Genomic DNA, 13,207 nt, shown 5'->3' on the forward strand with positions numbered 1-13,207 from the left:
AACAAATCAAACTCAAAGAGAATAAAGTCTCGGATCCAAATGGATTGCAACCACAGATTTTTGTTTAAATCTAGGGAAGAGATAGCAGAAGCCGCACTACAGAGATTTAATCATTCGTTAAAAAGATGTAGCGCTTGAAGACTGGCAAATAGCTAATGTAACTCCTATATTTAAAATGGTAGACAGAATATGCCCAGGGAATTATAGACCAGTCAGCTTCACATCCGTGGTAGGAAAAGGTGTGAGTCTGGGTGGAGTAGAGGAACAAAGGGATCTCAGAGTGCAAACACCCCAAACAATAAAATCAGTGCCCCAGGTTAGCAGGGACATAAACCAGCAAACCAAGCACTAGGATTTATTTCTAGAGGGATAGAATTGAAATGTACGGAAGTTAAGCTGAATCTGTATCAAGCCTTGGTAAGACCACACTTAAGAGTATTGCGTACGGTTCTGGCCACCATATTATGAAAAGGATATAGAGAAACTGGAAGGTGCAGAGAAGATTGACCAGGATGATACCAGCTGGTCTGCAGCACAGTGGGAGAAATGATGTGAGGCTGGTCTAGGAGAGGGATGATGGAGAAAGGAGACATGCAAGTGGGAACTCCACTCAAAGCGTTCTCACTTCTGACCCTTTAACCGGCCTCACCCACCACTCCCAGGCAGTACCTGACAGGCTGCCTCATCTCCCACTAGCTGAGTCTGTCCCTTCCTCCTTCTCTTCTGCTATGCAATGTTGTGATGGTGCAGCACATCATTATTATTCTGGTGTCCCTGGCTGCCAAGTACTGAAGATCACCTCCAGACCTATCCAGACACCTGAAACACATCTTCAACATTGCGATGCTTTGCTCGATGACACACCTGGTGGTCATGTGACTCTGGTTGCATCATTCCTGAACCTGGTGCAGTTCCTCACATGAGGCAAGTTTGAAGGGGGGTGTCCCTGGTCTCCAATAATCGGGTCCTTAAATCCGGTTCCTGGAATGAGCTCATCTGGAATATTGGAATGTCACAGTCTCAGGGCAGCTCCCAGACCTGCGGGATAATGTTCACTGTTTTATATTTGGGTCTGGGGGATAATGTTCACTTTTATATTCGGGTCTGGGGGATAATGTTCACTGTTTTATTTTCGGGTCTGGGGGATAATGTTCACTGTTTTATATTTAGTTCTGGGGGATAATATTCACTGTTTCTTTTCGGGTCTGGAGGGTAATGTTCACTGTTTTATATTTAGGTCTGGGGGATAATGTTCACAGTTTTATATTTGGGTCTGGGGGATAATGTTCACTGTTCTATATTCGGGTCTGGGGATAATGTTCACTGTTTTATATTCGGGTCTGGGGGATAATGTTCAATGTTTTATATTCAAGTCTGGGGGATAATGTTCACTGTTCTATATTCGGGCCTAGGGTATAATGTTCACTGTTTTATATTCAAGTCTGGGGGATAATGTTCACTGTTTTATATTCGGGCCTGGGGATAATGTTCAGTTTTATATTCGGGTCTGGGGGATAATGTTCACTGTTTTATTTTGGGCTCTGGTTTTTATGAGATAGGGTTGATTCTGTCTCTTGGTGATTGCTGGGTTGTTCGAGCCACCATTTAAATCCCTAATCTCAAGTCAATGGCTGAGTTTTCTCCAATAGGATGGGGATTCTGGGTGGGGGTAAAGTGCCTCAGGGACAGCGATGGGCAGGAATGTGTATAAAATAAACCCAGGCTACACCAAGTAATGGTGACCACCATGAAACCATCACGAACAATCTCAGCGCCATGTCATAAAAATTTGGAGAATGTTTTATCCGAACCTTTGATCAATTTTGTTCGATTAAATATTGTAACTGATGAGTTGGATTGCTGGTTATTTTCTAAAGGCAGTTCAGGACCATCCGTTTCACCATGAACCCGGTCCTGGGGTCTGTGGTGAGTTTCATACCAACAGGAATAAGAGAAGGGGACTTGAGGGCTGAGTGGGAGAGTCTGTCCCTGAATCTCAACATTTGTTCATGAGATGGATTCATTCAGGACAGACACCAGGGGTTATCTGAGGGAATAACACAGTGCAGTGAGCAAGGAAATCCAGTGGATGTTGTGTGGATGGATTGTCAGAAGGTGTTTGATAAGGAGCCGGACAGGAGGCTTGTTGATAAAGTTAAAGCTCATGGTATTAAAGGGATTGGGGCAGCGGGAATAGAAGGTTGGGAAAGAACAGAAACAGAGAGCAGTGGTTAATGGATGTTCTTCAGACTGGAGGGATGTAAACACTGGTGTCCCCCAGGGTCAGTGTTGGGACCATTGCTCTCCCCAGTACAGAGAAATGATCTGGGTTTGGGTGTATGGGGCAAAAATCAAAATCTCCAGACATCAACGCTGGGAGATTGAGTGTTGTCAGCAACTTGGAAAAAAGACTTGCATTGATATAACGCCGTTCACAACCCCAGAACATCACAAAGTACCACAATCTGGTGGGAGGATCATACGGCAGGAATAAATCTTCAGTCTGGACACAGTCCAGGGGCATGATGACCATCGACATCTTGTCCTTCTATTCAGCTTCACCTGCTCCACCCCACTTAAACAGTATAAATTTAATCACATTTCTACTTCCCTTTAGCTCTGAAAGAGTCATACAGACTCTAAATGTTAACTCTGTTTCTCTCCCCGCAGATGCTGTCAGACCTGCTGAGTTTTTCCAGCATGTTCTGTTTTTGTTTCAGATTTCCGGCATCTGCACTATTTTGCTTTTATGACATCTTGTTCCTGTTGGATAAAATCAAACAAAGCATTTATTCTATATCTGGTTATTTGATTTTTCATTTTGCACTGGTTACACTGATCTCCTTGGCAATATAGATATTGTGTTTCCTTTCCTTGTTTCCAATTACCGAATATAAGATTTGATTCTCTCAATTATTCAGAGCATCATGTAGACCTTCCCAATTGGTTTCCCAGCCCCACCCCATTTTAGCAATGTTTTTAACATGAATTTATCTCCCATTGAACAGTTAATGTAACGGCTGGGGTGGTTCTCCCTGGAGTTTTGAGATGGGCAGCATGCATCTTCTCCACTGCCTCTAGCAGGGAGGTTCTGGAGAAACTGTTCGTGAGTCTGTCGAGTAATAGTGGGGAGTGGGACCCCGGTGCGGGGGAGGGGGGATACACAATCTGGATTTGCAGACCTGTCATGAGCTGAAATGGTCTGTGACCAGGGTAGTGAACAGGGGTGGAGTGAATGGGCATTAGGACGCCAGTCATTGGGCTTGACCATATCATCAGCTCCCTTCATGATAGCTTTTTCAGTGTTGTTTCTACAGAGTGATTAATGCTCTCAACCATTCCACTGGACTCTGGGTGGTAGGGTATGTTGAAATGTTGTCCCACACCCACAAGATGAAAGAGCTGCTGCATTACATCTGCAGTGAAATGAGAACTATTATCACCCTCTATCCTTTTCAGAAAGTCCCATCTGATTAAGAGCTGTTCCCACAAGATTTCAACTGTAGTGACTGCATCAATTTTACAGACAGTGAAAGCTTCAATCCACCAGGTAAACATATCTATAATTACCAGAATATACCAGTCATCTCCTTTTACTGTGGGTTGTGAGACTGTATAATCAATCTGCAATGTTTCCCAGGGACATCATTAAGATGGGACATGTTAATGGGACCTTTCATTTGGCAGAAGCTGGCTTAATTTGGACACAGATGAGACGCAGATTCGGGTGGTGATGGACATCATGGTGCATCCTCAGCCACCATTAGTAATTATGTAACAAATCGAGGACTTGAAACATAGAAACACTCCCCTAATTTGATCCATAAACAAAATTCTAAGGCATTGAGATGTGATTCAAATCAAATTAGAGTCATCCTTGGATAGGAAACCTTATGATATAGGATGGGTAAATCATTACTTGCTGCGAGGGATGAGGGGAAGACTTTCCTATGGTGTACAGCCTCTTTGACCAGAGTCACATCAGGTCATGGTCCTGACAAGTTTTTACATCAGCCTTAACTGGAGTCTGTCATACTGGTGCCAATGATGGAGTTTTGGGTAGATCCCATGGAATCCCCTCTGGAGCAGCTTTCCTGCTGAATCAGTCTGCTTGGTTATTACTATCACCCTCTTCACTAATTCCTGTAAGTTTGAATTGGAGGGTGAGTGGCTTTCTTTCTGCTGAAGAGAAGCTGTGTTTTGCCAGAGAGGTTGGTTTTCACTGAGGGAGTTACAACCAAAAGATCTTTCAGAATAGTTGGAGATTCTGTCTGCAACGGTTTGAAGGGCTGTGATCACAATTACCTCAGATTTCTGGGCAAAATATTGTGGTGGGTATTTCATAAGGATGTTACAACTCTCATGGGGAAACAAAGACACAGCACCATTCTGATACAGTCCACATAAACCCCAATGAGTTTAACAGTAATATGGCTTTAACAGGTCCAGTGGACATGGCCTCTCAATTCACATGTCACAGAATCACACAGTGCAGAAAAGGCCCTTCGACCCATTGATTCTCCACCGACACGTGAGAAACACCTGACCTACCTATCTAATCCCATTTACCAGCACTTGGCCCATAGCCTTGAACGTTATGACGTGCCAAGTGCTCATCCAGGTACTTTTTAAAGGATGTGAGGCAACCCACCTCCACCACCCTCCCAGACAGTGCATTCCAGACCGTCACCACCCTCTGGGTAAAAATGTTTCCCTCACATCCCCCCTAAACCTCCTGCCCCTCACCTTGAACTTGTGTACCCTCGTGACTGACCCTTCAACTAAGGGAAATAGCTGCTCCCTATCCACCCTGTCCATGCCCTTCATAATCTTGTACACCTTGATCAGGTCGCCCTTCAGTCTTCTCTGCTCCAATGAAAACAACCCAAGTCTATCCAACTTCTCTTCATAACTTAAATATTTCATCCCAGGCAACATCCTGGTGAATCTCCTCTGCACCCCCACCAATGCAATCATATTCTTCCTATAATGTGGCGACCAGAACTGCATACAGTACTCCAGCTGTGGCCTCACCAAGGTTCTATACGACTCCAACAGGACCTCCCTACTTTTGCAATCTATGCCTCGATTGATAAAGGCAAGTGTCCCATATGCCTTTTTCACTGCCCCACTAACATGACCCCGCCTTCAGAGATCTATGGACACACACGCCTAGGTCCCTTTGTTCCTCAGAACTTCCTAGTGTCATGCCATTCATTGAATACTTCCTTGTCAAATTACTTCTTCCAAAGTGTATGACCTCACACTTTTCAGGGTTAAATTCCATCTGCCACTCATCTGCCATTTGACCATCCCATCTATATCTTCCTGTCGCCCAAGACACTCAACCTCACTGTTAACCACCCGGCCAATCTTTCTGTCATCCACAGACTTACTAATCCTACCTCCCACATAGTCATCTATGTCGTTTATATAAATGACGAATAATAGGGGACCCAGCAAAGATCCCTGTGGTACGCCATTGGACACTGGCTTCCAGTCACTAAAGCATCCTTCTGTCATCACCCTCTGTCTCCGACAACTAAGCTAATTTTGAATCCACCTTATCAAATTTCCTTTGTGCATTTACCTTCTTTATAAGTCTCCCATGTGGGACCTTGTCAAAGGCTTTGCTGAAATCCATGTAAACTACATCAACTACACTACCCTCATCTACACACCTAGTCACCTCCTCAAAAACTTCAATCCAATTTGTTAGGCATGACCTCCCTCTGACAAAGCCATGCTGATTATCCCTGATCAAAACTTGCCTCTCCAAGTGGAGATAGATTCTCTCCTTCAGAATTTGCTCCAGTAATCTGGGATCATCTGGGATTCTTTCATACTGAAACACACCAACCAATTGGTAATTTTGTGGTTTTAGAATGTTAATACTGCTTTAGTACTGTACTCCACAATTCATAAGCTCTATCACACTGGGGATACTCCCTTAACTTGGCCCTTTACTTTTAATGTCACTGTGGTGTGTGGGGAGTGTAGAATTATTGAATTAAGCTCGACCAGGTATTCTGTGTGCTTAACTAACCAGTGAACCCTTAATATCTGCTTAATACACTGGGCAATCGATCGTTCCACAGGGGTGAGTGTGTCTGAGAAACACACAGAGGAAAACATGTTCAATTAATCCTTGCATTACTACAGCAGATATTCATTGTTCAGTCTCTGCCAGCAGGGCTGTGGAATTGATTGGATAGATCTTCCAAAAGAACCAGCACAGGCATGATGGGTCGAATGGTTTCCATCTGTGCTGATTCATTCTGTAAAGCAGTGAATGTAAACTATCTGAGAAAAACCAGTGACTGTGGAATTGAACCCAGCCAGAGTCAGCTCCTTCAGGGGAGGAGTGAGTGGAGAAACAATGTTGATAACTCAGTGTATTCCCACAGGACAGCAATGGTTTAAATCACTTCGGGAAATGTAGCATGGCGGAGCAGCCACTCACTGGGATTTTTGTCTCCTTTGGTTAAGTATCTCAAGTGAATAACAATTATTTTCTATTCCCAGTTTGGAGTTTCGATGTCGCTGTTTTTACCCAACGTTCCGTGCGGAACTGACAGTGCCCTAGTCACCCTGCAGGAGCCCAGTGCGCAGGCGCATTGCCCTGTCTCTGGAGCATGCGCAGTGTCACTGATCAGCGTCATGCTGCAGACGGTTTTGGAATCAGGTGAACGCGGCCGGGTCGCAGGGAGGGAACGTAGCCGATTGGTGGGGAAGAGAGGAAGCGGAGTCTTCAGAAACACCTTGTGTAGGCCGCAAGTCCCGAAGAAGAACCTAAAGCTCCCGTCTTTGTAGCTTTGGGCTTTTTCCCGGAAACCGTCCCAGGTTAATGCCGCTATCTTAGTTCAGCGGGGAGCAGAGCGCATGCGTGGTCATCCTGGTGACGCAACAGAGTGGGCGGTGCTTCAGGATCGCAGTGACCAGGAGAGTTTTGATGCTGAAACAAAAACAAAAATTGCTGGAAAAACTCAGCAGGTCTGACAGAGCATCCTGAAGATGAGCCATCTGAACTCGAAACTCTGTTTCTCTCTCCACAGATGCTGTCAGAACTGCTGAGTTTTTTCAGCAATTTTTGTTTTTGTTTCAGATTTTCAGCATCCGCAGTATTTTGCTTTTATCTTCGAGTTTTTATGCTGGAGTGACTGATGTCTTTTGACAACTCTTTTCACATGCTGTAAACTCAAAATGTTCCATCTCTTCTGAATTTATATCGTCAACTGATGGTTATGATGTTTGAGATCTCCTACAGGGGGTTAGAAAATTTGAAAGCTGCTAGAATTTCATCTGACTCCAATGTTTCCGATATCTTTCCAGCTGCCGTCTCCAGCAGGAGATTTTAAATGTGAAAACAGTGAAATCGTTTCAGAAGTGAGTATTATTGAGCATTCATCTACAATTTAGAGCTTTTAGTGCTGTGCTTTTAGAGAGTTCCATATATCTGGGGCTAGTGTGGCTCCTTTACCGTGGATCTGAATCAATGTCCATCTATTGCTCTGTTTCACCTTTGCCCTCCCCAGTCATCTCTCTGTCACTGTCTAACTTCGTCTGCCTCTAACCATGCCTGATATTTTACTGTTATTTCCACCAAGTGTATCCGAATGAAGTTTCTACTGCCATCCGCTGGCTATTCACTGCTGATTTACCAGCTTTATCTTCCCATGCTGATGAATTATTTTTCCCACACCAGAGATCTTTTCTTTTCTGCTTCTGAGCTTATAATGACGATCAAATGATGCTCTATTTTACTTCCCTGTAATTCAATCTGCATATCCTAACACATTAACTCTCTTTCACAATTTCACAGGGGGTTAGAAAGGGAGGATTGTGTTCAAGAAACTCAAACCAAATATCACATTAGGATCTGATGTAGTCGCCCAATTTATCATAATCTGAATAGCATAGACTCTTGCACATGGAAGGAAAAGGCACCGTTCTCAGTGGAGAGAAATTGTACACATGTTCTGTGTGTGGACGAGGCTTCAGCCGATCATCTGGCCTGTCGAAGCACAAACACAGTCACAATGGGGAGAAACCATGTAAGTGTGCGGACTGTGGGAAGGGATTCAATCACCTATCGGAGCTGGAAACTCATCGACACAGCCACACACACAGCCACACTGGGGAGAGGCCATTCACCTGCTCTATATGTGGGAAGGGCTTCACCCAGTCATCCCACCTGAGACACCAGTGGGTTCATACTGAGGAGAGACCTTTTAAATTTTCAGACTGCGGGAAGTGCTATAAAGGTTCCAGCGATCTGATGTCCCATCAACGTGTTCACACTGATGAGAGACCTTTTAAATGCTCAGATTGTGGGAAGTGTTATAAAAGTTCCAGCGAACTGATGTCTCATCAACGTGTTCACACTGATGAGAGACCTTTTGAATGCCTGGACTGTGGGAAGTGCTATAAAAGTTCAGGAGAACTGATGTGCCATCAACGTGTTCACACAGATGAGAGACCGTTCAGGTGCTCACACTGTGGGACTGGGTTCAGGAGATCATCTGGCCTCACTGAACACCAACGAATTCACACTGGGGAGAGGCCGTTCACTTGCATGGAGTGCGGGAAGAGATTCACTCAGTCATCTACCCTGCTGAGACACCAGCAAGTTCACACTGAGGAGAGACCTTTTAAATGTCCAGACTGTGGGAAGTGCTAAAAAAAGTTCTGGGGAGCTGATGCTTCATCAACGTTTTCACACTGATAAGAGACCATTCAGGTGCTCTCATTGTGGAACTGGGTACAAGCACTCATCTCAACTCACAAAACACCAGCGAACTCACACTGGGGAGAGACCATTCACCTGTACTGCGTGTGGGAAGGGATTCACTCAGTCAAACACTCTGCTGACACATCAGCAAGTTCACAGTGTGGACAGACAATTTAAATGCCCAGACTGTGGGAAGTACTATAAAAGACCCGGGGATATCCCATCTCATGACATACCAGCAAGTTCACACTGGGGAGAAGCCGTTCACCTCGATCGTGTGTGGGAAAGGATTCACGCGGCCATCCACCCTGATGAGACACCAAGTTCACAAGTGACTCCAAGAGATGGATTTTGCTGTTAATCACATCCAGGACACAACCACATTCAGTGGAGTCCTTTTTCTGCTGATATTAATAAACTCCAGCCCAGTTATGGGTGTTCATATTCTGGATAAATATCTGGATAAATTAGCTTTACGTCAAACACATTGTGGCAAATCTTTTTAATATGTCTAACACAAGTTAGCTCCTTTTGAAGTGCTCTCCCTCTCCTCTGCCTCCTCCATCCTCACCTCCAACAACAAGTGCAAGGAGGTCATGAACTTCTTTATCAGTAAGATTGAGACTACCCAATCAGTTGACTCTGCCATGACCCTCCCTTCCACCATCCCACTGAACCAAACTATCTCTAAAGTTTCTCCTCGTCTGAGCCCTGAACTCTCAACTTTCTCCAGTTTCTCTCCCAGCTCCAGTAATGCCCTGTCTAAGCTCATCTTGTCCATGAGACCCCTCTCAAACCTCCTCTCAGATATATCTGCTCCAAGGAAAACATCATCAGCTTCTCCAGAATATCCATAGACTGGTGGTGATCCATCAACCTGCAATCATTCGAGTAAGTATCTTTCATACCCTCTCCAAAGCCTTCACATCCTCCCTAAAGCGTGGCACTCCGAATGGGACACAATACTGCAGCTGGTACTGAACTAGTGAATTACATCGGTTCAACATAATTTCCTGGCTTTTGTTTTCAATGTCTCTATATATAAAGCCGAGAGTTGCATACGCTTCATTAGCTGCTTTCTTAACCTGTCCTGCCATCTTCAAATATTTCTGCATAAACGCCCCCTTAAAATTGTCTTATTTCTTATGTCATAGAGGTCTACAGCACAGAAAAAGGTCCTTGGGCCCATCGAGTCTGCGCTGGTCAAACAAGCACCTAACTATTCTCATCCCATTTTCCAGCACTAGGCCCATAGCCTTGTATGCCATGGCATCGCAAGTGCACATCCAAATACTTCTTAACTGTTATGAGGGTTTCTGCTTTTACTACCCTTTCAGGCAGTGAGTTCCAGATTCCCATCACCCTCTGAGTGAAAAAATTCTTCCTCACATTCCCTCCAAACCTCCTGCCCCTTACCTGCCCCATGGTTATTGATCCCTCCACCAAGGGGAAAAGTTCCTTCCTGTCTACCCTATCTATGCCCCTCATAATTTTATACACCTCAATCATGTCCCCCTTCAATCTCCTCTGCTCCTGTGAAAATAACCCCAGTCTATCCAATCTCTCCTCATAACTAAAACTCTCCAGCCCAGGCAACATCCTGGTAAATCTCCTCTGCACTCTCTCTAATGCAATCACATCCTTCCTATAATGTGGATTCCAGAACTGCATGCAATACTCTAGCTGTGGCCTAACCAGCGTTTTATACAGCTCCAGCATAACCTCCTTGCTCTTATATTCTATGCCTCGGCTAATAAAGGCAAGTATCCCATATACCTTCTTAATCAACTTATCTACCTGTCCCGCTATCTAAAGGGACCGGTGGACATGCACACCAAGGTCCCTCTGATCCTTGGTACTTCCCAGGATCCTACCTTTCATCGTGTATTCCTGTGCCTTGTTTGTCCTGCCCAAGTGCATCACCTCACATTTATCCGGATTAAATTCCATTTGCCACTGATCAGCCCGTCTATATCCTCCTGTAATCTAAGGCTATCCTCCTCACTATTTACCACCCCATCAATTTTCGTGTCATCTGCGAACTTACTGATCAACCCTCCTACATTCGAGTCTAAATCGTTTATATATACCACAAGCAGCAACAGACCCAACATCGATCCCTGTGGAACTCCACAGGTATTCAGGCACAAAAACACCCCTTGACTATCACCCTCTGCTTCCTGCCACTTAGCCAATTCTGGATCCAATTTGCCAAATTGCCTTGGATCCCATGGGCTCTTACCTTTGTTATCAGTCTCCCGTGCGGGGCCTGATCAATCGCCTTGCTGAAGTCCAAGTAGACTACGTCAAATGCATTGCCCTCATCTACACACCTAGTCACCTCTTCAAAAAATTCAATCAAATTGGTCAGACATGACCTCCCCCTAACAAAACCATGCTGACTGTCCTTGATTAATCCCTGCCTCTCCAAGTGTGGATTAATTCTGTCCCTCAGAATTGCTTCCAATAGTTTTCCCACCACTGAGGTTAGACTGACTGGCCTGTGGTTCTCTGGTTTGTCCCTTCCTCCCTTCTTGAATAACGGTAACACATTGGCTGTCCTCCAGTCCTCTGGCACCTCTCCTGTGGCCAGAGAGGTATTGAAAATTATTGCCAGAGCCCCTGCTATCTCCTCCCTTGCCTCACTCATCAGCCTGGGATACCTTTTATTCGGGCCTGGAGATTTATCTACTTTTAAGCCTGCCAGACCACATAGAACCTCCTCCCTTTCTATGTTAATTTCTTTAAGTATATCAAGTCCTTTTGCCTGATTTCCATACCCCCTCCTGTTTTACCTCCTTCCCTGTCTCGCCTGAAGTGGGTATGTATTGTGCCTTCTCATTCTTTGTGACAAAATGTATCACCTCACACTTAGCTGCACTGAATGTCATCCGTCATGAGTCTGTCCATTCCCGCAGCTGTGTCTGTGTCCTATTAAAATCTAATCTTATTTTCTTCACTGATTTAGCTACACTTTCAAGTTTTGTCAGCTGAAAATTTCAAAATTGTGCCCTGTACCCCCAATTACAAGCCTTAATGTACATAAAAAGCAGCTGTACTGAACCCTGTGGACAACCACTTTATACCTCCCTCCAGTAAGAAGAATAGCCATTCACCACAACTCTCTCATTTGTAACCCTGATCCAATTTTGTATCTTGCTGCTGCTGACCCTTTTCTGCCTTTATCCCATCACCTCCAATTTCACCAATTGCATTTTGAAAGTCCCAATACACAACATCTACTGCACTTTCCTCATCCCACTCTCTATGTTAACCCACAAACAAAAAAAGTCAGTTAAAAATGATTTGCCCTTAATAAACCCATGCTGGCTCTTTTTCAGTCTATACTTGGTAATGTGGGTGTTAATGTTTTCCTGGATTTTTGTTTCTAAAAGTTTCTCCATCACCACCATTAAACTGACCAGCATTAATTACCAGGTTTATTCATCTCCCCTTTTTGAGCAAGGGTGAAATATTTATAGTCTTCCAGTCCTCTATGTTCACCCGGATATATAAGGTGTTTCAGAAACTTGTGACTAATTGCCTCCCCAGTATTTACCAGCAACCAGGAATGCATTCCATCTGCACAGGGTGACTTACTCACCATCTGTTATTTGTACTGCCCATCTGTTATTTATCTATTTCTTATCTCTATTATCTCAGACCGCTCCATTTTTCATGTAGCGTTGACAAAGTTCACTTGATAAAAGAAACATTAGTTATTAAAAATAAAGATGGAAAGTGCTGGAAAAGCTCAGCAGGTCTGGCAGCATCTGTGGAGCGAGAGAAACAGTTTATGTTTTGTTATGATCCCAGCTGATGTTAGTACTGGACAAGTCAGCTCCCAGGCTTGATAGATCCTTACTTCTTTTTCAGAAACCGTGGAGGCAAGTTGCTGAACAAATTCACACGACTCTGCTGATTAACTTTTAACACAAAGGATAAAATATTTATTAAACAAGAAAAATGAACTATATCACGCCAGAAAAAAAGGTTGGAAAGATCGCAATACAAACACAAGAAAATGCTTCAAAGTTACACTATTCCTTTACTCCAGCAATATCTTTACTGACACATAAACCAGTAAAGAGTCACCACTAGCTTGACATGAGGGCTTCTCGCTTGGGACTGGCACAGTTGTAAACTGTTTTCTTCTGGTAAATTCCTGAGCATTCACTCAATGTTTTTCACTGAACTTGTATCTCTCCCCAAGACACCTTAAACTCAGTCTTCCAGTAGCACCTCAGCTAAACTGATCACTTTTCTGAATTCTATAACTGACTATTCAGTCAACTACTGGTGCTGATGGCCTTAAAAGTTTTCTTATCAGAGAACTTAAAATTCCTGTCCCTTCTCTCTGACACGCACGGAACTATCTTCCTCACAACTCCTGTCTTTCTTTGTGTCTGTCCTTGGATCACTGTTGCAAGGTAACAGGAAAGTTTTTTTTCTCTACTTTGTATTTTTTGTCCTGAC

At 44.1% G+C, this 13,207-nt stretch overlaps 1 protein-coding gene across 1 annotated transcript in view; it reads left to right on the forward strand.

Annotated features, from left to right (window-relative positions):
• Positions 1-13,207, forward strand: part of LOC144697326 (uncharacterized) — a 228,137-nt gene that overhangs the window by 78,476 nt on the left and 136,454 nt on the right. The gene's annotated exons all lie outside the window — the stretch shown is intronic.

The sequence above is a fragment of the Cetorhinus maximus genome, chromosome 23 (assembly GCF_964194155.1).
Source record: "Cetorhinus maximus chromosome 23, sCetMax3.hap1.1, whole genome shotgun sequence".
In the NCBI taxonomy this organism is placed as follows: Eukaryota; Metazoa; Chordata; class Chondrichthyes; order Lamniformes; family Cetorhinidae; genus Cetorhinus; species Cetorhinus maximus.